We start from the raw sequence: 25,768 nt of genomic DNA, 5'->3' as shown, positions 1-25,768 counted from the left end.
ACCAGTCAAATCTAGAATCTCATCAACATCGGTATCTATGGATTCCCTTGCAAATCCAGTACAAATTGATTTCACTACAGACAGCTGGGCTGATTTGATATTGGATAATATTGCAACTGCATGACAAACAAATTGCATTGATGGACGTGTACTATAAAAAATACAAGATGAACATTCTTTGGTTGATCTTCTCTCCCCAGGGGATGTTTGGTCCTGTTGATGGTTGCCCTGTCCTCATAACAATCTTGCATATAACCATTTACTTTTGCCAATTATGCCTTTTCTTTGTTTTGTTATTGCAGGTTTTAGGAAATGCAGTAGCTGATAAGAATGTAAGAAACAAACTCAGGCCTTCTGGATAATTAAAAAAAGGTTTGTTTTTAAATATATTATCATTGTTGCAATGTATTACCTCACAGTGCTGATTTTTGAAAGTAATGTAGATATTGTATACACTAATTAGTTTAGTTATCAAAGGTCGAGTTTTAGGGTGGTGGCACACGGGGAGATAAGTCACCAAGAGACAAATCTTCGCTATTACGGGTGACTAATCTCCCCGGAATGCGTTCCCTCCGGCAACAATGCAAATCACCAGCGGAATGGCATATTTATAGCTTTGGTTTTCCTGAAATTGCCTCAGAAGGAAACTTCGGGTGACTTCAGAAAATGAAGCGATATGTATGCCATCCCACAGGCAATTTGTATTCTTGCCAGCAGGAAGGCATTTTGGGGATGAGGTCGCCCTCATTAGTGAAGATTTGTCGCTAGGCAACTATTCTCCCCATGTACCACCACCCTTACAGGTTTGTGAGGTTTTGTTATACCTCAAATGAACTCACAAGACAAATGTTTTCTAATTTATGAAAAAACTCGAATGGAAAAAATTGGAATCAGTGAATTCGGGGGGAAAAACAGGAAAACTCAAATTAATGAGTTTTTGGCAAAAAAAAAAACAAAAAAACTTGAATCGCTCAAATTAATCAAGTTTCTGAGCGAAACCCACCAAAAAAAACCTGAATATCATGAACATCTTCAAATAATTCAAGGGACCTCTGCCATTGACTTCTACATGACCTCAGCCGGTTTAAGCATTCGACCTATATCCAGGTTTGGGGTATAATAAATCTTTAAAAATACAAGGTTTTTTTTTTTATCAGAAAATTAAAGTTGTGATTAGAAAATACCCTCAGAAACTTTTGGAAAAAATCAACTCGACCATTGATAAATAAACCCCCTAAGGTGTAACATTAGCTACACCTGCATTTTGTTATTATATCATTGTGTGTTGCTGGTAATAATGGAACTGTATGACAAATAATAATCGCAAAATCTGTGCGAGAAGAAGGTACGCAAAGGGGAATTTGCTTCAGGGCAGGGGGCCCCTGGGGGTAGCAGAGATGGGCCCTTGGAGGGGTTGCAGGCCCCTGATGTGGCAGCCTCGGTGGGCCAACACCCTTCCAGTCCGATACTGCTTGTACTAAACCTATTTTATTAAAGTTTAAAATATCTATATTTAGGCACACATGAGTTTGTTGGCCCAAGCTTTTAATCATCAATCCTTCAATCACCATGCTTTTTATATTGTATGTTTTTTCTGTCATGCTCCCATGTTTTACTATTCAGCTGGAGATCTTTATTCTGACTACGGCATCTACTAGAAAATATTAGCATAGCATAAAGCTTAGCTAGTGGGTACTTTACTGATTGACCTCGTGTAACTAAATCTGCTTCACATTCCACACCAGCTACTGGTAGAATGTGTCCTGATTGCCTGAGTGAAGCATTTCACCTCCTGATTGGTATGTTTCTCCAGTTAGACTCTCATTTCCTGTTTTGAACTTGGGAATGTTGAAATCTCACACCAGGCCAGCATAGGGAGCCTTAACCCAGTGAACAACATTACCAGGTTGTTGCAGCGTTACCAGTTCCTTGCCATTTGCAAGCGTTTGCGAATGGCATCACTTCCGACGCACCAGTGGTGTAATAGTATTAGTGTGTGTGTGACTTACTAGGCGCAAGTCCGTTTTGTGTGTAAAACGAGCAACACACTAGGGGGAAGATTTAGCCATAATCAAATTTGGAATTTTTTCAATGAATCAATTATTTTTGCACTAATACCAATATGCTTAGAACAACTTGTATGTACGATATTTATAAGCACAAAAATTTTGTCGAATGATTGATCTAATATATAACGTTGCCACCTACAAGCTGCGGAGTTCATGCAGAGGATAGGAGCCGTCTATGATGATTTTAATGCAGTTTTTTCAAAGCAAGTTTTGGACCCATTGAAAATGATCAAGTAGAAATTCCACAATTTTTTCTATCAAATTTTTAATGTTCAGATTTTTTAAGAAATAGGCAAACATTCCATTTCTTTTTAAATAATGAAAGTAAATTAAAAAAACAAAAACAAAAAAACCCCCACTAACATTACATAATCTTAGATTTTGATAAATAAGCCCATAAGAGAACCTTAGCCCTGCACTTTGTACCTTTTATGCAGTTCATCAGAGCAGGCTGAACCAGTGCATTGGTGCTACACTCAAGGTGTAAGGATCACGGCAAGTAATTTTTTTTAGAACATATATAGGATATATCCATAAACACATCCCGAAAGCTTTGAATTAAGCAAAAAATCTCCCATTGACTCCACTTTATCCAAATAATCCAAATTTTTTAAAAATATTTCCTTTTTCTCTAATAATAAAACAGTACCTTGTACTTGATCCAAACTAAGATAGAATTAATCCTTACTGGACAAAAAACCATCTAATTGGGTTTATTTAAAGTTTACATGATTTTCTAGTGGACTGCAGGTAGGAAAATCCAAATTACAGAAAGATCTGTTATCTGGGAAACCCCGGGTCCCAAGCATTCGAAATAACAGGTCCCATACCTGTATTATTTAATGCATGCAAGGTAGCAGTCAGATTTTTGAGCCTTTATGTATTTTATGATTTAATTAATCCATGAATGTTTATATTTTTTCTAAAAGATCTGGATAAAAAAAGATTTTATCTAAAAAGTATTTGATTCAGTAGATATTTGGGCCTTTGCAGAGCTGTTTTTAATGAGCTTATAGAAAGGTATATATGAACCAGTGCCAAATAGCCTGCCCAGCCTTTTAATGTTGACATTCTGTTTTATTAGTGTTGGCAATAGCAATCGTAAATGATTCTCTTGCTTGGAAATGATCCTTTAATTACCTGCTCCTGCAGTAAACCAGTGTAATATTATACGAATACATTATTCAAATCAACTAAAGTTATTAATTGGGCAGTAAGTGCAAAGCAAAAGAATTCCAAAAATGGAGCTTAGCTGTTTCCTAACATTGCAAGAGCTTAATGTGGTGCTCTGAATCTCATCCATCATAATGATACATGGAGGCAAATTGGCAATTCAGATATCTGGATGGTTTCATCATTGCTGTGCAGGTGTATTAGTGGAACGTGAACTATTCAAAGTGCAAAAAAGTTCAGTGCCTGTGAGTTTCAGTATGGCCACATAAACCCAATGGGACTCATTTAACAGCCTACAAATGGCAGTCCTATCTGCAAAATAAATGTGCAAAGTACCATGTTACATAATGTCTTCTGTTGCATCTGCTCCTTTTTTTTTTTTTTAGCTCTGCATGTCAGAGTTAACAAAGAATTAGTGGCACAGGTATGGGACCTGTTATCCAGAATGCTTGGGACCTGTAGTTTTCTGGATAACAGATCTTTCCATAGCTTGGATCTTCACACTTAAATCTACTGGAAAATCATGTCAAGCATTAAATAATGCTTCCAATAAGGATTAATTATATATTAGTTTGGATCAAGTACAAGCAACTGTTTTATTATTACAGAGAAAAGGAAATTATTTTTTAAAAAATTGATAAAATCCAGTCTATGGGATTCCATACTTTGGAGCTTTCTGGACAACATATTATTGGATAACAGATGCTATACCTGTAATACAACTGGCAGAACTTTCAAAGTCACAATATGGACATCATTCAATCACACAAACTGGCCTTTGTCAGCAAGTCCTAAATGAAATCCTTATTCAGAAATTAAATGCATGCAAGCACATTGGGCTCTGTTTTCCTTTAAAATTACCCTTGTGAAGTTCAAGAGTAATTTAGGAGGTCTCTAAGTCAGGTCAATTTATCTGCACCAGCTTATAGGTTAAGCTAATACTTGATGTTACAAATATTAAACAAATATAAAAAAACATAGGAAATTTTATATGATAAACATCTAAATACAGTATATATTTACAAGAAAAGAAGAAGTTGCTTTGCTGGACAATAGATGTTTGACATCTGCCTTTTAACAGATGATCGTGTGTATTAACATCCAATGAAATGTAATCAGCATATGTTCATGTAATTAATTTATGAAAGAGTGCGATACGTAATCAAAAATGCTAATGATGTTTTGATCAAGGTAAAAACAATATATGTCACAAGGAGAAAGTCAGACTCTTTGTCTGGACCTGTCTGATTGCTGTATTGCTAATCTGCAGTTTGGTGCACCCTGCCAATAAACCTCATCTTCATTAACCGTGTGTCCGGATGTGGTAATTACCAAAGGGCATATAAATCTAAACGTCTCATCCATAATACTTCTGATTTACATCTACTGCTAAGTTAACTTCCTTAGGACATCTTTGCCCTGACCACATGACGTGTGCCACTGGGCTTAGTCTGAAATATTTATGTGCGGGTCTGAAAAATTTCAACACGCACCAAACCCTAACCTGCAAACTGTTGCCATTGTAAAGCCTGCACCCTCCCATTAATAGTATATTCCAGCTCCAAATGCTACTTCTGTGTGTGCCTCTGGTTCTAAGATAGAGAATCTTCAGGACAAGATGAGGAATGTACTTCCCTAATCTTTTAGTGATATTAGAACTTTTGAAACCACAATTAAACTCTATTTCTGTAAAATCACAAATGCCATGTTATTAAAAGATCCAAAAAGTAAGAACAGAAAAAGTGCTGAAAAAAATACGAAGCTCAAAAACTTCTAAAAATTCTAGGTTTTCTGACAAACATTAGAAAATAATTCAGAAAATCTTAAAGTCCTATAGGATCAGTGCAGCTCCCATTGATTTCTATGGGACCTCGACTGCTTTTACTTGCAGAAGTTTTGTATTCAAGTTTTTCATGGTTTTTACACTATATCGATCTACCTGTGAAGATTCTCATTCATCCAGCTCATGGTATAGTTATAGTAGTAAGTCAAATCGACTGGACTGCAGACCTTTCGCTAGTCATCCGACTAGCTTTCTCAATTCTCCATTCTAGTCGGATGACTAGCGAAACGTCTTCAATAATACAGCAAGTCCAGTTGATTTAACTTAATACTAAGGGGCCGATTCACTAAGGGTCGAATATCGAGGGTTAATTAACCCTCGATATTCGACTAGGAATTAAAATCCTTCGACTTCGAATATCGAAGTCGAAGGATTTAGCGCAGATAGTTAGATCGGACAATCGAAGGATAATTCCTTCGATCGAACGATCGAAGGATAATTCGAATCGAACGATCCGAAGGATTTTAATCCAACGATCGAAGGAATATCCTTCGATCAAAAAAACTTAGCCAAGCCTATGAGGACCTTCCCCATAGGCTAACATTGACTTCGGTAGCTTTTAGATGGCGAACTAGGGGGTCGAAGCTTTTTTTAAAGAGACAGTACTTCGACTATCGAATGGTCGAATAATCAAACGATTTTTACTTCGAATCCTTCGATTCGAAGTCGTAGTCGAAGGTCGAAGTAGCCCATTCGATGGTCGAAGTAGCCCAAAAAAAAACTTTGAAATTCAAAGTTTTTTACCTTCGAATCCTTCACTCGAAGTTAGTGAATCGGCCCCTAAATCTTACATTTGTAGAGTTTTCGAGAAAACTTTAGAGAGAAAGTTACAAAAGTTGAAATGATTGGGCAGTTGTGGAAGAACATGGAATGAATTCCTTTATCTGACTGAGTGTAGGATGGCATCCAAGACAGTGTGAGGATAATTCAAGTGGACCCAAACATCTCCCCTGTGAAAGAATTTTGGGTGTGCAGTCTTCCACTTCCTCAAGTTTGAGTGGGCATTAAGTTATGGAGGTACAGCCAATAAGTAGTTTTGCACGTTGGCTCCAGCTAGGGCCAATGGTATGTTGAATGAAGCCTATAATTTTTCTGCTCTGTAAAAATTTATGAATACCCAGGGCTGGATTTATGTCTTCGATACCCCGAGGCTTCTTCGCGCCACAGGGTCCTAGCGCCCATCAATTTTGCGTGCAAGCCCCTGCAGAAACGTGCGTGCTTGTTCTGAAACACTGGAGATTAGCGCCTCTTCGAATGCGACTCGGCACATGCGACTCGCCACAAATCCTGGCCTGTGAATACCATGAAACTATATCACATGTTTTGAAGAAAATACACATTTTATATTAGGCTAAACTGTTTCTGCTTATTTTCTCTGTTTATCTTACACAAACTGAGTTTTAATAAAAAATGATTCTTCTTTGGAAATAGCTTTTAGACCTTGCCAAGTGACTAAAGAGAATCCTTGACTTTTATCCGTGTGAGAGATCGATTTACTGTTCCAGTAGAAGACATAACTCTTTATGTTTGGATAGAATTAAGCATTTTAAAACGAATTCAGCTTAAATGCACGTGTCCTTGTGTAGGAAATCACGATTTGCATAGGTATTCAGCATGCATTACTAGTGCTTTTAAATAGTGCCAGGTCTAATTGCCTTTTACTTGAAAGCTTCAGCTTGCTTACAAAGATAATGTGTTTTGAATAAAGCATTCAGCCTTCTATAATCGCATTTGGAATGGCTCTGAAATTAATGAGTACAAAGAAAGACTTGGAAATATCATTTTTCATTTCATATTTTAGGAGTGCTCGCATTTTTAAGCATGTAACTGCCGTTTAATTGGCATCTGCATACAAAAGCTTCCAACATTGTGCTGGCTTTTTATTTCTGAAGCCGTTCCTGCCCGCTATAATTGCAATTGAAAAAGAAAAATAGGAGGGAAAAAAAAAAAAATAATTTTAAGCTACTTTGTTACTCTATGGAAAAGAACAATATGGGTTTCTTTTTTTTTTTTATTTCCTCAAAGGAAATTTGTTATTGATATGAATTTAACATCTCAGAACATTATACAAAGACCCTCGAAGGCAACATGGTAGTTCGCTAAAATTGACTAATCATTTTTCACTGCTGAATTTTATTCATTTGTTGCACTGTATATGGATTATCTCCCATGGTAGCCTTATGAACATTTTCTCCAACAATGACAAGATACAAAGAAATGTCACAAGCGCAGAACAGATTGGAGAAGGAGGAGAAGAATCTATTTTCAGTCCATCCCAATGCAAAGGATCAGCAACACTTCTGTGTGGGGTTCCATGCTCGCTACTCTCTCATAGCAATTCCATTTGTTTTGTATGATTTATCTGTGAATGTATGGTGGCCTACAGATCCTGAGTGATTGGATCTATAGAGGGTTTTCAGCAAGCTTTGGGTCTATGGGTTGCTTTCTTCTCCTTGCCATTTGTTTTCTAAAGTTCACTTGAATTACTCTTTGCACACTAAAGCACACATGTAGGGTGCAAGTCATTATTACACAGTAACAGGTCACTGTACGTCCTTATTACAGAACCTTGCTTAAAGTAAAGTCCTAGTCACAGGTGTTACAAGAGAAGTAGAAGAAATCTGGAAGTTTTAGGGATGGAGTTCTCTATAAACAATTTGATATGGGCTCAGTAACTTTATTAGCATTGTGTATGACTTGAATTTACTTTGAAACCTTCTTCCCAAGTAATAGATGGGGACTCCATAGTGTAGTTGTTGGAAATATAATAGAAACGGCTACCAGGGCACCATACATTCCTATTACAGAACCCAGTTTAAAGGGATACTGTCATGGGGAAAAGATTTTTTCAAAATTAATCAGTTAATAATGCTGATACAGTAGAATTCTGCACTGAAACATTTCTCAAAAGAGCACAGAACAGAACAGATTTTTTTATATTCAATTTTGAAATCTGACATGGGGCGAGACATATTGTCAATTTCCGAGCTGCCCCACGTCATGTGACTTGTGCTCTGATAAACTTCAATCATTCTTTACTGCTGTACTGCAAGTTGGAGTGATATCACCCGCTCCCTTTCCCCCCCCAGTAGCCAAATAAAAGAACAATGGGAAGGTAACCAGATAGCAGCTCCCTAACACAAGATAAAAGCTGCCTGGCAGATCTAGGAACAACACTCAATAGTAAAAACCCATGTCCCACTGAGACACATTCAGTTACATTGAGAAGACAAAACAGCAGCCTGCCAGAAAGCATTTCTCTCCTGAAGTGCAGGCAGTAAGGTCCTAGTCACAGGTGTTACAAGAGATCAGAAGAAATGTGGAAGTTTTAGGGATATTTTAGAGTTCTCTATAAAATAAAATATTTGATATATGTTCAGTAACTTTATTATGTGTATGACTTGAATTTGCTTGAAACCTTCTTCACCAAGTAACTGTTCTAGATGGGGACTCAGACATAAATTTCTCCTATAGTGTAATTGTTGGAAATATAATAGAAACCGCTAACAGGGCACCATCCATTCCTATTACAGAACCCGTTAAAGGTACGGTCCTACTCACAGGTGTTAGAAGAGAAACGGAAGAAATGTGGAAGTTTTAGGTATGGAGTACTCTAAAAAAATTTTATATGGTCTCAGTGACTTTATTAGCGGTGTATTCTTCTACAAGTAACAATTCTAGATAGGTACCAAGATATAAATTTCTTCCATAGTGTAATTGTTTGAAATATCACCGAAACAACTTAATTTAGAAACAAGATGCATATCTGTGTCCATTTGTGCCCCATCTCATTCTGTCATCACTGTTCTATCCTGGCAGCTGATAGAAGTTGCGCCACACCTCTTCTGCATCTGCTCTTGTACTGGGAAGACAGTTTAATAATAGCTCTGAACACTTTGTTGTAGGAGGAGGTGGTATATTTTGAAGTGCTGGTAGAAGCTTAATTGAAATCTATGGAATGCGTGTGCAGCAGGTGCTAGTCATTTCATGCAGCATTTCATTTCTGGAGGAAATGTTTCCCCCTCCTAGAAATGAGTGTAAAAAATTGGCCATCTAAATACTTGTCATAGTTGAGGTCTCAGACCACTCTGGTTGAATGACTAACATAGCACTGTCGAAACAATCATATTTACATGTATGTGATGGCTGGGAGAGTGCCAGGCTGAGGAACCTAATACTGTCTGCCCAGTCAGGGCTGTCCTTTAAGTGTATTGTTTTTCATTATTTTTCACTCTTATTTTAACTCTAGAGTTCTGATTTCAAGTCTTTTATAATTATATGATTTTATAACATGCACGTTGCAAATGTATATTTCTCTTTGCTGAGGTTAACATTTTGACCTTGCAGCTTGGGGGTCTTAAGCTAAGGCCACACTGGGTCGAGATCAGCCCACTGAAATATGCACGCTGATCTTATACCAATAATCTGGTTTCTTCCCACTTTCCCAAAACATTTCAATAGCCGTAAGCTGTCCGCACACTGGCAGATACAGACGATCTAGCCCGTTAAAGGAATTGTTCAGTATAAAAACTGGGTAAATATATAGGCAAAATAAAAATGTTTTCAATATATAATGTATAAAGGCTGGAGTAACTGGATGTCATAACAGCCAGTTACACTACTTCCTCTGTTGCAGCTCTCTTGGGGGCAGATTTACTCGAGGGTGAAAATTTGCTAGCGACCGATTCACACCCATCGCTACACTTCATCAGGCGAAAATTCGGTTAGACAGTGCTAATTCACTGGAATGCGGAGTTTCATCGTGGGCCCCGAAAGCTGGCGAAGTTTCTATAGTGCTACTTCAGCAATGCGAGCAATTGAAAGCGAAGATGCGCTAGCATTCATTTCTGCCTAGCGCAAATTCGCTAGATGTCTTGCGCTCAGGAGGTTACTTTGCATACGGCAGGAAGTTTAAAGTTGAATGGATGTATATGTTGCAGCAAATACACTACACTACAAAAGTCCAGGGAACCTTAATAGAGAAAATAGAGTTGTTATATTGCCCTACACATGAGCCCACTGTATAGTATATGTGCCATATGTTAGAAAATGTATGGGGGAAGTCGGTTACCCAACCAAAAATTTTAAGGGTTTTTGCAGGATATCACTCTGAAAAAAGGAAGAGATGCCAGCGTTTTTTGGACTTAGAAGCTTTTTCCACTAAAAAATATGATTTAGTAACAGGATTGAGGAAGATCTATGTACTCCAGTGCACTTCACCTGGTGTGAGCTGGCGAAAGAGGTAACGTTCAGTAAAATTCGCATTTCATTCAATTTGCAGAGTAAAGTCCATTCGCTAGAGTGAATTGTCGCCTGGCTATAGAGTGCGAATGACCGCTACAGCTATCTGTTTCGCTAGCAAAGTGACGCATACGACCGTTATTAAATTGACGATGTCCCTGCGGGCGGTAATGTTAGCGAATTTACACTAGTGGTAGCAACTACGCCCTTGAGTTAATCTTCCCCTTTGATTTCCATTGATTAGTTACGAGGCAATAACCAATCAGTGGCTTAGGGAGGGGGCACATGGGTCAACTGTTTGCTTTTGAATTTGAGCTGAATGCTGAGGATCAATTGCAAACTCACTGAACAGTTATGTCCCATGTGGCCCCCCTTAAATTCGCTGACTAACTCAGAGTTAGAGAGCTGAAAAGCAGGATGTATTATTCTGTTATGTTAGACATCCACTCACTCCAGCCTTTATACATTACATTTGTGGCTAACTGACTATATCAGAAACATTTTTTTATTTTGCACAGTCTATTTATTGACCGAGTTTTTATTTTTACACTGAACTGTTCTCATCTATATGATTTTCCTAATAACCTGCTTAAATGTTTGGCCCAGTGCAGGTGTTGCCAAATAGGGTTTGGAAAGCTGCTTGGAAACCTCAGCAATAAGGTGGACATTTCCGTATATACCTGCAAATTTTATAAACCATTTTTACATTATGCCGCTCTGAAAAACATAACTTTTACCTTTTACCAGTAACAATGCAGAGTGCTATATATTAAACAGTCCCCATGGCAACTGTTGCTTAAGTAATTGTGCAGCTACAATATGGGATTGAATGCATTGTTACTAATTAGTAATTTGACGTGTTTTATTAACAAGTTAGTGTTAGTCTAGCTTTGGCCACTTCCCATCAGTGCTGTTTTATCACTAGCATCTAATGGCCCTTGTATCCCACAGCACTGTTCTGGTGACATTAGCAGGATGCAATAAAAATTAAATATATGAAAATTCATTTAATCAGCCATCTGTTCTTCGTGCTGCTTGGATGCTAAACACATTGCTTGCTAGCACAAAAGATATTTAATTTTGATGATCTAAAGAAACATTCCTAAAAGGAAACGTGACCAATTTTAGATTACTTTGTATAATGACAGAAAATTCTAAGCAACTTGCCAATATACATTAACTAAACATTTTTATTGGTTTCAAGGTCATTCTATTAAATGTATTAATTTTATCTCCCTTTCTATTCTCTGTACTTCTAGTTTTGATTTCATAAAACAATTCAGCAGCAGTGGCGGAACTACCAGGGGAGCAGGGGGTGCGAGCGGGCCAGGGCCCGCACCCCCTCAGGGCCCCCCCGGCAGCCTGTGCGCCACTGAAAATGCAGCCATACGGAGGGTAGAGGGGCCCGGCTGCGCGTCACGCACCAGGGCCCGCCCCCCTAGTTACGCTACTGTTCAGCAGAAGCCAGCTGATTGCAAAGCATTATGGGAATTGGACACTTACAGTACCTGGAGGATGGATGGCTTCCCTTACATTGTTTCAAAAGTCAGAACCAGCGGCACAGAAAAGACAAAATCAATGTTAGATATGGATGTTATTGCAGTGTATTCAGTAGGCTAAAGCTGGTGATATACTAGATTAAATTATCGATCTTTGCCCAGTTTGGCGATCCTGCCTGATAACCAACAACTTTTTATTTTTTGGCTGGTAGAGCAATAATAATTATTTACTTTCAAAATCATGTGCACATCAGTGATCAGGATGTGTGCAGAGTGGTGGCTATTTTCACCCTAAGGTCTTTGTGCTCACCACAAATTTACTGTGTGCTCTGGTCTTAAAATGTGTGTGTGCATACCCACAATTTAAAGGGAGCATTGGTCCTGATTTGATGTTAGTAATTGTCACGGTAGGAGAGGGGGGGACTGTTGTCCCAATTTTGACAAGAGGGGCCCCCAATCGTGCAAAATTAAACAAATTGCGTAACTTAAAGGGGTGGTTCACCTTTAAGATAACTTTTATTATGTTATAGAAGGGCCAATTCTAAGCAGTTTTCAATTGGTCTTAATTTTTTTTATAGTTTTTTTAATTATTTACCTTTTTGTTCTGACTCTTTCCAACTTTCAATTTGGGTTCACTGACCCCATCTAAAAACAAAGTGGGACATTCACTAAAAATCGTAGTTGCGCTCAGGGGTAGCGTAGGGTTTCAAAGTTGCGCTAGCGTTAATTCGCCAAGCAAAGCGAAGTTACATTATGGAAAAGGACCTTGGAGTCCTTGTAGATGATAAACTTGGCTGTAGCAAGCAATGCCAGTCGGCAGCATCAAGGGCAAATAAGATCTTGAGCTGTATTAAAAGGGGCATAGAGTCACGGGAGGAGGGGGTCATTCTTCCACTGTATAGAGCACTTGTAAGGCCCCATCTAGAATATGCTGTACAGTCTTGGTCTCCATCACTCAAACAGGACATTATTTTATTAGAGAGGGTACAGAGAAGGGCAACTAAGCTGGTAAAAGGTATTGAAAATCTTAGCTATGAGGAAAGACTGGCCAAATTGGAGATGTTCACACTGGAGAAGAGGCGCTTAAGGGGTGATATGATGACTATGTATAAATATATAAGGGGATAATATAATAATCTCTCTAATGCTTTATTTACCAGTAGGTCTTTCCAGCTGACACGAGGTCACCCATTCCGATTAGAAGAAAAGAGGTTCCGCCTAAATATTCGGAAGGGGTTTTTTACAGTGAGAGCTGTGAAGATGTGGAATTCTCTCCCTGAATCAGTTGTACAGGCTGATACATTAGATAGCTTTAAGAAGGGGTTGGATGGCTTTTTAGCAAGTAAGGGAATACAGGGTTATGGGAAATAGCTCATAGTCCAAGTTGATCCAGGGACTAGTCCGATTGCCATTTTGGAGTCAGGAAGGAATTTTTCCCCCTCTGAGGCAAATTGGAGAGGCTTCAGATGGGGTTTTTTGCCTTCCTCTGGATCAACTGGCAGATAGGTAGTTAATAAAAAAAAAAAAAAAGGTTGAACTCGATGGACATGTGTCTTTTTTCAACCTTACTTACTATGTTACTATGTTACTATGTTACTATGTTACGCTAGCGACGGTTAATTTGCATACGGCGCCAAATTCAAATTTCAATGGAAGTATTCGTAGCAGCACTACAAATGCCTGGGAAACCTTCAAAACATCAAATAAAATTTTTATTTTGCCCTACACATGTGCCCACTGTATAGTTAAGTTGCCATGAGTTAGGAAATGTAGGGGGGAAGGAGGGGAGCCCCAAAAATGTTTTCGATCTTTTTCAGCCTATCACCCATAATAAAGAAAAAACGCCAGCGTTTTTTGGGACTTAGAAAAAATTTTAACTTTTTTTGAAGCAATATCTACTCTATTGCGCTTCGCCTGGTCTGAGGTGGCGAAGGAAGTCTGGCGTAAAAGGTAGCGTTCAGAACAATGCGCGCGTTAGTGAATTTGCATAGTTACGTCCTTTGCGCAAGTTCGCCAGGCGTAAGGGTGCGAAGTTACACTAGCGAAGTTAAGCCAGCGTCCGTTGCGAAGTAACGAAAATGCCCAACGCTAGCGAATTCACACTAGCGTTCGGCGCTTAGTGAATTTGCCCCCAAGGCTCTGTAAGGCTACAAATGTATTGCTACTTTTATTTGCGTATCTTTCCATTGAGGCCCCTCCTATTCATATTCCAATCGCTTAATCAAATCAATGCATGGTTGCTAGGGTAATTCATACCCTTGCAGCCAGATTGCTGAGATTGCTAACTGGAGAGCTGCTGAATTAAAAGCTAAATAACTCAAATCTCAAATATTAAAACAATTAAAACCAATTGCACTGGAGTAATTGGGCCCCAAAGCAACATCATAGGGCCCCTGAGGAACTTAAGGGTCTGTTTCCTCTATAGTGTAAACCCTGTTTTTCAGTAAAATGATTTGTGAGTTTGTATCATAGAAGCACCTTCATATTCATCAAGTTCAACCTTTTGTCCTAGTATAACCCAGCTTAATTCTAATTATGTTTCGTGTAGCTTATACAAGGGATGTAGTCAAAGATGCTGGTACTATGTGCTTGTGTTCATGGGGGCCCCACAAAATAATAACTTGTACAGGGCCCCAAGATTCCTCATGGTGGCTCTGGTTGTTGATTTTTTTTTTAATGTAACTAATGCCATCAATTGCAAGACAAATAAGGGCATCACACCTTAATAAACATTGGTTATTTTGGCACTTCATTTTTTTTTAGTAGTAATGGGTAATGATTTATGGACAATTCCAATGGATGCCTCAATGACTGCATTAAATATTCTTATGAATTGTAAAAAGTCAGTTCCTTTGTCTTGGTTGCTCTGCCACAATAATTCCCCCGAGATACAATATCACCTTTCTGTGAATTAGAAGGTTGGAAAGCAGCCGACCCATTACAGGAAGCGGCTATTTAGTTCCTTCCTTAACTAGATCTTTTCAGCTTTTCCTCACTAAAGTATTTTACTTGAAACACAAACACTGCTGCACCTGTATTCTATTTAAACAAACAGAAGCAAAGCTTAAATTGTTCTTGTTCTTTTTTTTTTTGCTTTAATCCGCAAATGCTCTTCCAACAAATGTAATACTGAATAGATTAAAAGAGTGATTCTGACTGTAATTTCCATTCTTTTCTTTGGCCCCAGGTGGACACCTGCGCTTGTAAATTGTTGCATCGCTTTTGTTTTATTTTTAAGACAACATTCAGTATATGGGAAGCAGAGAAAGTATTCGTTATGAGTCTGGCATTTTCTATTAAGGCAGGTTTTAAAAACGTTCATTTATATGCTGATATACAATGGACCATCCTGAACCATCCCAATATGCTGATACATGTATTTCAAATAGTATTGATTTCCATGGGGACAGTTATGGTTTGCTTGGCAGCAGTTCCCATGGTGACAGTCCACATGATCATGATTCCAAGTTGCCAATCTTTTTTCTTGATTGCTGTGATGTTAATTCCTAGACCAATGGATTCCATGACAAATGTCACCGTATTACTATGTTCCATATCAAAGATTACTGTGGTTCTGTGACGACTCTGTGTTCTCCCCAGCAAAAGAAAAAAATGGCTGGGGGAGAAGGAACGGTCAGCAGAAAAAAAATATATAATAATAACAACCGCTCCTACACTGCTCAGGCTGAAAGTAGAAGTGCTTTTACAGAAGTTGATGGATAATGCTAAGCAACTTTTCAGTTAATTCTTTTAAAAATGTTATAGTTCTTAAATTATTTGTCTTCTTCTTCTGTCTCTTTCCAGCTTTGAAATAGGGATCATTGCAAAACAAAAACAAATGCTCTGTAAGGCTACAAATTTATTGTTATTGCTACTTTCTATAACTGTCATTACTGATCTTTCTATTGAGGCCCTTTCCATTTTATATTCCAGTGTCTTATCCAAAACAATGCATGGTTGCTAAGGTAACGTTGACACTAGAAGCCAGATTGCTAAATAACTCAAAAACACAATTAAAAAAATTACAATTTTCTGTGAATATGACTATGTATCATACTAAAAGTTAATTCAAAGGTGAACAACCCCTTTAACCTGTACTGCTTATTTAAAAAAAATATACAGCATTACATATGCAAGTTGCACTATATAAATAAAACTATTCATACAAACATACTTGATTTTAAGACTGTGATCTTACTGGAAATAGTTGCCATAATAGTGGTCTCCTTGGGAATACTATACCAGGAATCGTCATGTCAGTAGATTATATTAAATTAGTTGGCATGATAACTTTTTCAGTGACCATGGTCTGCATTGCAATGGATTCTATAGTAATAGCTTCTGTGGGAATATTCTTCAGTAACACGATTCTTGATAGAATATTTCAACAGAGCTACTGTTTCCAGCAAATTGTGTAATTCACATGTAGGGGCACATTTATGAAGGGTCGAATATCGAGGGTTAATTAACCCTCGATATTCGACCATCGAAGTAAAAGAAGTCGAAGGATTTACCACATTTACTTTGATCGAAGGAAAAATCGTTTGATCGAACAATTAAATCCTTCGAATCAAAGGATTTTAATCCATCGATCGAAGGATTTTCCTTTGATCAGAAATTGCTTAGAAAGCTTATGGGGAATGTCCCCATAGGCTAACATTGGTGCTCAGTAGGTTTTAGGTGGCGAAGTAGTTAGTCAAAGTTTTTTTTAAAGAGACAGTACTTCGACTTTCGAATGGTCGAATAGTAAAACGATTTTTAGTTCGAATCGAAGTCATAGTCGAAGGTCGAAGTAGCCAATTCGATTGTCGAAGTACCCCAAAAAAAACTTCGAAATTCAACGTTTTTTACTTCGAATCCTTCACTCGAGCTCAGTAAATGTGCCCCTAACTGTCAGTAGGGATGCAGCTTCTATAGTAATGGCCTCATGTCTCAATAAAATTGATTGCTGTGGCAACAGTCTCCATGATACAGGTATGGAACCTTTTATCCAGAATGTTCAGGACCTGGGGTTTTCCGGATAACAGATCTTTTTCTAATTTGTCTACTAGAAAATCATTTAAACAGGAAATAAACCAAATAGGCTGGTTTTGCTTCCAATAAGGATTCTTTATATATTGGTTCTGTTTTATTATTACAGAGAAAAAAGAAATCATTTTAAAATTTGGATTATTTGGCTAAAATTGAGTCTATAGGAGATGTAATTTGGAGCTTTCTGGATAACGGGTTTCCAGAGAACGGATCCCATACCTGTACTTGTTGCAGTGATAAAGGTAAGGTTGCTACCTTTGCAGTGGTTGCTATATTTTGTCCATAGTGATAGTGACACCATGGTACTGATCTCTATCTCGACTGTTGGCATGACGGTTGCTATGGTACCAATTCCCGTCACTATCTTAATTTTACCGTGCTGCGGTCCCTGTCTAAACTGTTGTCATGGAAATTTATTTCAGAGCATCATAACATAACAGCGATTGCCATGATGATGATAGTAATGTGTTAACGCCTCATAAGTATGTTGTACGTGATATTGGCAGCCAGGAAAATTGTTGTCATGGGAATTATTACAATAGTCTTGTCTCTGTGGCAACGATATCTTTTTCATGGTAGTTCTAGTTTCCATTGGTTTAGTTTCCACTGTTGCCACCATGCTAGTAGATCCATGGCAGTAGTTTTCATCACAGTCCGTGTCATGGCAGCACCTTCGTAATCATCTGCATTCTCCATGGTAACAGTTGCCCAGGTAATAGGGAAGTTGTAGCTGTGGTAAGTTTCCAGGGCAGCATTTACTGTGGTACTCGTTTCTGTGGTAATTGCCAACTCAGTGGTTGCTTGAAGATGATTTCCACAGCAATGGTTGCCATGTAGATTATTTCCATGACATAAGTTGCCATGGCAAGGATAGCCATAATAGTATGCTATTGTTCATAGAAATACAGTTGACATAGTGATGGATTCCATCAACTTGACAGTGGTGACATGGCAACATCATCTCTCTCTCTACCCATTGTTGCCATGGCGACAGTCTCCTTGTGAGTAGTTGCTATGATATCAGCTGTCCTGGCAACGGATGCTATGAAAATACTTTCTTTGGCTAACGTTGCCATAGCAATAGTAAGTGTTCTTCATACTTTTAACCTCTACATCATGAACATTAGTCCCTGTGATTCCCTTTATGCTTTTTAGTACTGTATATATAAGATCCCTGTTGGTGTCTATGGATTGAGTTGCAGTTATCCATCTCATTGGCCAAATAATTTCTGAGAATTGTGTAGGGTTTGTACATAATTGCTAGATTGATATCTGTGTTAAAAGTAACATTTTACAGACTTAAAAGCCAGAGTATTATTTACATTTTCCTGGTGGTTCAGAAACAGTGGATATTTAAAATGCAAGTGAATCAACAGATAAAATGGAATACATTGAGGGACCCATTTAAAACTCATGCTCTTCAGGATCTCACACTGAAGAGAGTAATGCAATATAATGTGTAAAGTGTTCACCAGTCTAAAAAACCCATAGCTATAGCTTTAAAGCAAATATCTGATTGGTTATTGTGAGCCCTAGAAAGATCAATTTTCTTACCTTCATATATCATGTTGGAGCTTCATTTTAACAACTTGTATACCATATAAAGAAACAGGGACTGAGGCTGAGATAAAATAATGTGCTGCAAGTGTAATGATTCTGTGATATAATTCAAATGTTTAGCAGATTTGAGAAAGCGGTTGTTAAACTACATTGCCCACAAGCAGCCAGTAAATGTACATGCAAAGCTACAATTCTTCAGCTGAACATTCAAGTCGAATAACTACAGTTCTAAATGGAACCATTCTTGATACTCATTGTTTTGAGTTCAGTGTCAATAGGTTGCAAGGATGGCTTTACCTGCAGAGTTCACTTTTACGACTTGTATGGTTCCCTCCCACACTCGATAACCATGCAGATATGTTAAATGGCTCCTGGCTCCGCCTGCATAAAATGTTTTTGCACTTTTATAAAGAAAGTATACTGATGTATACAAATAATATTTGTACAGGTATGGGTCCTGTATCCAGAATGCTTAGGACCTGGGGTTCTCCGGATAAGGGCAGGGGCACACTAAGCTACTGGGGGAGATTAGTTGCCCAGTGACAAATCGCTTCTCCCCAAAATGCCTCCCTGACGGCTAGAATCTAAATTCTAGTCGGGTTGGCACTCGGATCGATTTGTGAAGTCGCCCGAAGTTGCCTCACGAGGAAACTTCGGGCGACTTGGGAAAACGGAGCGCTCCGAGTGCCATCCTGCTGGCGATTTGGATTCTAGCCGCCAGGAAGGCTTTTCGGGGAGAAGAAGAGGCGATTAGTCCCCGGGAGACTAAATCTCGTCAACTCTTCATGTGTGTCTCTGCCCTAAGTCTACTAGAAAATCATGTAAACATTAATTAAATCCAATAGAATTGTTTTGCTTCCAATAAGGATTAATTACATCATAGTTGGAATCAAATACAAGTTACTGTTTTATCATTAAAGGGAAAAAGGGAATAATTTTTTAAACAATTATTTGATTAAAATAGAGTCTATGGGAAATGGCCATCCCATAATTCAGAGCCTTCTGTATAACAGGTTTCTGGATAACCGATTCCATACCTGTAACATATTTTGTACAGTGACTTTTCATTTTCCCCTGAACCCAGTTGTGCCCAAAGCAGTCAATTAGATGTCTTTGACCACACAAGACCTTTAAAAACCAACATCCGATGGGCTAAAATTTGATGGATTTGAATCTTCTTAACACAACTTTGTATGTGCAATTGTGCTGCCAAGATACACAACCTAAGGGGCTTGGGAAAATGGATGGAAAAAATGTTGTTGATTGAATAGATTATTAAAACAGAGTGCAGTACCAGCCATTGATTAAGTTACGTTTGGTTCTAAAAATTACTTCAGTTCTCCCGAACTCGAATCTCCTTCAAAAACCTTGTGAAATATTACCGCAGTAGTTACTAGTGTTAAATACAGTATCTCTTTACTTGAAAAGTACATTAAACAATAGGCATAGCTAATGAAAAGTTATTTTTTCCATGGGCTTAGGTATTAAACCATTTACAGATTTATACATAAATATTTAATTACCTTGCTGAAACCTAAGAGCACTGGCACACGAGTAGTCATCTGTGATAATTAGTCTCCTCCTCTGCGGGCGACTAATCTCCTCCAGATGGCACAGCGCTGCACAATATGTTGGCGGTCGAAAAATACATGGTAATAATAATGTAAATTGTGGGGTAAAACATATTCGGTGTTTCATTATTGCAAAGTTGCCTGAAGTCAGAGCAACAAGGGGTTGTTCACTTTTAAAATAAATTTTAGTCTGATAGAGATCAATATTCATAGAAAATTTGCAATTGGTTGATTTTTTTTTATTGTGTTTTTTGGGTTCTACAGAAATAGATTAGTGTTCTTGTATTTCAGAAGTCGCTCAATAAAGTGGAGCTGGTTAAAAGAAAGTCTTTCATACCCTGTGTTTAAAGGTTAGTGGGATTCAGCAGGTAACAAGAATCCAGTAGACATGATATTCATTTATTTATGTATACAGTTTCTTGCAAGTTTTATCCCAAAAAGAAGGGAAACCATGCCTCCAGAACATTCTACAGTCACTTAGAATCCTGATTTCTGCTTGGACATGTACAGTGGTATCCGTCATTTGTATACTGAGGCAGCCAAGCAAAGTCAAAGAATACAATTTTAGCGCTATAATAATCTGACTTTACTGTGGTCAGTTAAGCTACTTTCAATAGTGTAAGACCTCGCAACGGGTTGGAGGCAGGGTGGAGTGCAACTGTAACCAGGTGCAATCGAACAATAAATGGGCGCCAGTAGTTCTTTAATGCTTAACCAGAACCATATATTTATTTAACATATCACATATCCACAATGGAGCTTAGAACACAGATCGCATAAAGGAAGCAAATACTCACAGCACCAAGCAATAGGGGCTGGATCCCTACAGGCAAGGGTTCATGTCAGCGTAGGTAGCAGTAATGTAGGAGGTACAACTAGAAGGATCTCTTTAAGTTGCAGCTAGGGGAATTCCTATCATCCCTAGTCTCAACACTTTGTCCCTACTTCTGGGCTATTAGTACCGGGGATCTTAATCCCTCTAATGTCTCCTCGTTGGAGCTTTGAGCTGCTCAGCTACCTAAGCTATCTATCACTCCTAGAGTGATCTATGACAGAGTACTGCTAATCTCTTTACTAGGGCCACTGGTCCTAGGATCACACTACCCATTCCCTCACAACCTGCTTGGTTGGTCTAAAGTAATGGACCCAGACCTCATGGTTCCCAAGACCTTTATACTAATCTAGTTTACACTGTAAGAACTACAGGGGTTACATAAGCACAAGGTCCCCATAAGGACCCACTTAGGCGTCCATATTACTAGGGATGTGCCTGTCAATAATGTGTAAGGGTGTCTAAATTTTCACATCCCTAAACAATTAAATCAAGAAGAGCACAGGGGGCCACATTGCATGTCATGGAAGTGATGCAGAATAATACAGGGGCGCAATGTCATTGGTAAGTTACAAAGGGGTGTGTTGCAGATATTTGTTGTCTTTTAAAGGTGCCCTTACATTTTAGTCCCCATTTTCATGCTTTAGTTTGACATCCCCTTAAAAATAGTACAGAATTATTTTATTTCAGATAAAGGCAGAGCAAATGGTTGCGCACATAATAATGCATTATAGAAAAAAAAATGGGCTCAGGTCCCCATATTCATGCTTTAGTATGACATCTTTAGATAATACAGAATAAAATTTTCAGATAATGGCAGAGCAAAGGGTTGTACACGCTATTTGCATAATAGAAAAAAAAGACATTTTTGAAAAGTTGATCATATTGTGTGGCTTACCCCACTGAACATTTCTTACATTTATTGCCGATTGCAAAATGTCGTTTTATTGTTCCTATAAAATGTGAGATGTGATCTAGTTGTGTATTTTAAATTTTAATAAGGGAACGCCATGAGCCGCTTTGTTAACTGGATGTAAAGTTTGTGATTTACATGTATCCCATAATGTTAGATAAAAAGTCAGCTAATTTTGCAGTAACAAATAACATTCAGACTCTCGAAACATTTGTTGTAACACTGTGATCTTCTTTAATGTCTTCAGATAATTGCATTATCCAGTATTTGTACATCCCCAGTCATCCCATCCCATGTAAACATGAGGCCGAAGCAATCAAAACCAGCTGCCTTGCAGAGCTGCCAAACACTGTCTTGGAGATTAATCTATTGAATCATCCCAGACTCCTTGGCTCACAGTTGCAGCATGCTGTTTACTTAAGATTGGAAACAACTTTGTCACCCCCAAAACTCTCTATTGGAGTTGCACAAGGTCAGGGCTAATGACTCAAGGACTGTAAGAGAAGTGCATCCTATTTGAATATTTGTACAGGTATGGGATCAATTATCTGGGAACCTGGTATCCAAAAAGCTCCAAATGATGGTATGATGATCCATATTATGGAAAGATCCATTATCTGGAAGACCCCAGGTCCTTAGCATTCTGTATAACAGGTCCCATACCTATACCTATTTTCCTAAATCTTCCAAAATCTTATTTTATACATTATGTGTAGAGGATGGTGACCAATGGCTTATTATAATTAAGCCCTTTTAAACAAGTTTGGCAAGTTACATTTCATCTCCAAATAAAGGGGAGATGTCTGATGGCTTCCTATTTAAGACAAAATAAAGAACAAAATAAGTTTTAGATTATAAATTAAGTAGGCATGTTCCTAGGGGGTACAGATTGGATTGGATCAGATGAGTATGTATTAATTTATCTACAGAGGGGTGCATGGCTGTAAGATTACATTGGGCATTTCAACAGTCTTAAAGCAAAATTATTCTTCATGCAACCGGTCTGCTTCTGTATTTGTCAGAAAATGCCAAGTTTCCAGGCAGAGCATAGTTAAAGGGGTTGTTCTCCTTAGAATTAACTTTTTGTATGATGTAAAGTGATTTTCTGAGGCAATATGCCATTGGTTTTGATTTTTTATTATTTGTGATTTTGGCTTTAGCTTTTTATTTAGCAGCTCTCGAGTTTGCAATGTCAGTAATTTACCTTAGCAACCATGCATTGATTTGAACAAGAGACTGGAATAGGAGAGAGACTGAATAGAAAGATGGGTAATGAAATGCTCTGTAAGGCAACACATTAAGGGACACATTTACTAAGCTCGAGTTAAGGATTCGAATGATAAAAAATTTGAAGTATTTTTTTGGGTACTTCGACCATCGAATTGGTCAAATTTGATCGAATTCGAATGATTCGAAGTAAAAATCGTTCGACTATTCGACCATTCGATAGTCGAAGTACTGTCTCTTTAAAAAACACTTCGACTACATACTTCACCACTTTAAACCTACTGAGGTTCAATGTTAGATTCAAACACAAATTGGATATCTCCTTGGTGTAATAGTGTCAATTGCTCAATCGCACAGTGGTGGGGTTCGCCAGGTCCACATAAACCACATGATGAAGGGATGAAATATGTTGAAGACAAATTGCTACTTGAAAGCATACCACATGCCAAAATCTACTTCCTATTAGACCTTATTGCACTTGTATTGAAACAAAATTACTTTAGGTTTAACCAAGACCACTATATACAAACGCAAGGGACGGCTATGGGAAGTAATTTGGCCCCTAGCTATGCCAATATTTTTATGGATGCCATTGAGCATAAATTAATTCTTGATAATCCCATATACAAAGCAAAGATAGCATGCTACTATCGCTTTGTGGATGATATCTTTTTAATATGGGAATCCACGGAGGCAGAGCTAGAACAGTTTGTGGCCACCCTTAATACACTACATCCAACCATAAAATTTACTGCAGAATACAGTGAATATAAAATACATTACCTTGATGTACAAATAAATAATCAAAAAGGACTACTAACTACGGAATTGTATACTAAACCCCTTGAAAGGAACAACACACTACGATATGATAGTTTTCACACACCAGGCACAATTAGAGGGATACCGAAAGGACAATTTCTGCGTATCAGAAGGATTTCAGGTGATGATGAAAAATATATGGATGCCTCTGATACTTTAATTAAAAAATTCTCTGAAAGGGGATATGACAGCCGTCAATTACACCTAACAAGAGATGAGGTCCTTAAGATACCACGTAATACCCTACTAAATGCCAAAAAGAGAGATAATGTGTGTGAAAAAATTCCATTTGTTATGGAACATGGACCACTAAATAAGAAAGTGGAACAGATAGTTAAAAAACACTGGTCTCTATTGGGACAAGATTTTACATATGGAAAAGCCTTCAAAGAGACCCCCCTGTTTTCATATAAACGAGGGAAAAACATAGCAAATGTTGTGGTAAGGGCAGAATTAACAAAAAGTGGGAATACTAACAAAAAAACTAGATTTTTGGCCAAACCAAAAAATGGCACCTTCCCATGCCTTAACTGTGGAAATTGTAACTCGATCATAAAGGGTGATAATATTACTCATCCACATAAAGGATATAAGATCCCCATTAAAGATTACTATACATGCAATACAGAATATGTAATCTATGCCCTCAAATGTCCGTGTGGAAAACTATACATAGGACAAACATCACGCACAGTGAAAACTAGAATTGGGGAACATAAAAGATCTATTACAAATTTTGACCCCACTAAAACAAAAACACATACACCGGTTGGCAGGCACTTTTTTAATGAAAAACACAATGCGGCAAGCCTACGTTGGATGGTCTTGCAACATATTGAGTTACCAAGCAGAGGGGGAGACAGAAAAACATTGCTTCTAAGACTGGAGGCAAAATGGATAGAAAAGTTACAAACTATTGAACCAAAAGGGATGAATGAGGCATGGAGCCTAAAATGCTTTTTATAATATGTTTATTATTACTAAAGTAAAAAACTCTTTTCACAGGAGATCCACCATCTGAATTATCCTATAAGGACATTTACTATGGACTGAATACTAACAGATGGTAGGATCAAATACAATATTGTTATGTATTGAAATGTTGAACACTATTTGTTACCATGTGTGTTGGTTTTCTGATAGACCATTGGTAGTTTCTCAAATGTATATACATACACCTGGCCAGTAGATGGAGCTGGTGTACCCAATATTGTTTTCTGCAATTGTTACACACTTTTAATTGGTCACCTTTAATTGATCACATGATGGAGTGTGGGGGGGGGGGTGAAGGCCTTTAAAAGGGCTGCTTTAATTTCTTCAACTGCACCAGAGGAAGGACCCTTGAGGTCCGAAACATGTAGTGCTTATGCATCTTCAATAAAACACAACACTGCATTGTAACCAGCTCTCCAGTGGAATCATTATTTGTACCTTGAGGTTCAATGTTAGCCTATGGGGAACTTCCCCAGCACTTTTCAAATTTTTTGTGGTCGAAGAAAAATCCTTCGATCGATTGCTTAAAATCGTTTGAATTGTCAGATTCGAAGGATTTTACTGTTCGATTTTTACTTAGATCGATCGAAGGATTTGCGCTAAATCCTTCGAATTCAATATTCAAATTCGAAGGATTTAAATTCGAGGGTCGAATTCGAGGGTTTATTAACCCTCAAAATTCGACCCTTGATAAATCTGCCCCTTATTGTTATTGCTACTTTTTTTTTATAGTTGGTGTCAGTGACCCCCATTTAAATCGCTGGAAAGTCAGAGGAAGAAGGCAAATAATTCGAAAAAGGAGAAAATGAAGGCCAATTGAAAAGTTGCTTAGAATTACGGTAGCCATTCTTATCAAGATATCCATTAATAAAGGCCAAAACAGAGCAGCGCTGATCAATTTTGAGTTGAGTAACAGTCTAGCATTTAAACGCTTAGGTCAAGCATGTCCAAAGTGTGGCCCGGGGGCCAATTGCGGCCCTTTTTCAAATTTACA

General features: G+C 38.0%; 1 protein-coding gene across 4 annotated transcripts in view; it reads left to right on the top strand.

The window, feature by feature from the left end:
- The window catches only part of mrtfb.L (myocardin related transcription factor B L homeolog), a 193,104-nt gene that overhangs the window by 51,481 nt on the left and 115,855 nt on the right, over window positions 1–25,768 (top strand). For 3 of the 4 annotated variants that reach the window (XM_018236310.2, XM_018236312.2, XM_041576649.1), the window contains exons 2-3: window positions 303–372; window positions 24,787–24,847. The gene's annotated coding sequence lies outside the window, so the exon portion shown is untranslated. The remainder of the gene's footprint in view (window positions 1–302; window positions 373–24,786; window positions 24,848–25,768) is intronic. The other variant, XM_018236311.2, reaches the window with a different exon arrangement.

The sequence above is a fragment of the Xenopus laevis genome, chromosome 9_10L (assembly GCF_017654675.1).
Source record: "Xenopus laevis strain J_2021 chromosome 9_10L, Xenopus_laevis_v10.1, whole genome shotgun sequence".
Taxonomy (NCBI): Eukaryota; Metazoa; Chordata; class Amphibia; order Anura; family Pipidae; genus Xenopus; species Xenopus laevis.
This window is presented reverse-complemented; position numbering and strand designations above follow the sequence as displayed.